The sequence below is a fragment of the Macrobrachium nipponense genome, chromosome 13, assembly GCF_015104395.2.
Source record: "Macrobrachium nipponense isolate FS-2020 chromosome 13, ASM1510439v2, whole genome shotgun sequence".
NCBI classification, from domain to species: domain Eukaryota; kingdom Metazoa; phylum Arthropoda; class Malacostraca; order Decapoda; family Palaemonidae; genus Macrobrachium; species Macrobrachium nipponense.
In genome coordinates this window covers 9705906-9707148 of record NC_087206.1, presented here as the reverse complement: position 1 = coordinate 9707148, position 1243 = coordinate 9705906, and the positions used below count along the sequence as shown (strand labels likewise).

General features: G+C 42.0%; 1 protein-coding gene across 2 annotated transcripts in view; it reads left to right on the top strand.

Moving 5' to 3' along the window:
* The first annotated feature begins 1023 nt into the window (after positions 1-1023).
* Positions 1024-1243, top strand: part of LOC135225635 (collagen alpha-1(XVIII) chain-like) — an 82309-nt gene continuing 82089 nt past the window's right edge. For both annotated transcript variants that reach the window (XM_064264958.1, XM_064264957.1), the window contains exon 1: positions 1024-1243. This exon is cut by the window's right edge and continues 182 nt beyond it. The gene's annotated coding sequence lies outside the window, so the exon portion shown is untranslated.

The following is a 1243-nucleotide window of genomic DNA, read 5'->3' as shown; positions in this document are numbered from 1 at the left end:
AAAGAAATAAACTATGTATAATTAAACCGATCAAGAATCATGTAAAAAATTCATCCATTACAGTTATTGCATTTTTTATGGTGCATTGGCAAAAAGTGAGTTACGAAGCAAATAATATATAAATACTAAAATCAAGGATTTTTGCAAAAATTCATCAGCTACAGTCATTGTATTTTTCGATTGTTCATTGGTAAAAAGTGAGTATAGAAGTAAACAATAAATAAATAAATAGATTCATAACTACAGTCATTGCATTTTTCGATTGCGAATCGCTGCAAGTAAGATCAGTCAAGACAATCACGGTTCTTATCTCTGAAAAGAGGCGCCAGGTTGCTTTACCTTTAATATGATTGAGAAGAAAAAATCGTCTCCAATCTCATTCATAAGCTAACTTACCATTTCCTAATCGGAAACTTGAAGTTACCGATTGCAAAAGTCAGAAAACTTAGGAGTGACATCGTTTCCGGAGGAGAGTACGAAGTCTTTGACACAGAAGTCCTTCCTTCCTTCCTTCCTTTGCGACCAATTTGCTTAAGAGGAAAAAATCATCTCCAATCTCATTCACAATCTAACTTACCATTTCCTGATCGGAAACTTGAAGTTACCGATTCCAAAAGAGAGAAAACTTAGGAATGACTTTGTTTCCCGAGGAGAGAGTATACGAAGAGTGTTCGACACGGAATTCCTGCGAAGTACATCATTACAGCGAGTGAAACAAATGGTATCGTTAATTAAGGGTGTAAACTGGAAACTGTCTATTCAGAAGGCCCTGCCATGCAGTAAAGAAAATTTAACAGGGCACAGCACGTCTTTTAGGCGCCACCGATTCAGCTTGCAGTGTAAAAAAAAGAAAAAAAATATTGAGGAGAAAAGCGGCAGCACCCAGACGGCGCACTGGGAATCAGGCCGGGCCTCCCATTGGCCGACGCCGTCCAGCGCCCGCCAATCAGCGTCCGCCGTGAAGAACTGGAAGGCTCGTGGGAACCTCAACCTCCCGATAGACGTTAGATGCTTTCCAAGGTCCAGAGGGACCAGCGGAACTGCTTCTAGCAAAGTCGACCCTCTGGAAATATTGTGCCCGATGGAACATATCGAAGTGCCTCGAGTAAAGTAATCGCTACGTAGTGGAACTGTTCCGTTTTTTGCGAAAGGAGTGTCTTGCCTTCGCCATGTCGGAGTAAGCGATACGGTCGCCTCAGCGCCCTGTGGAAACATATATAGGTTAACCACCGCTTGTCGCCAC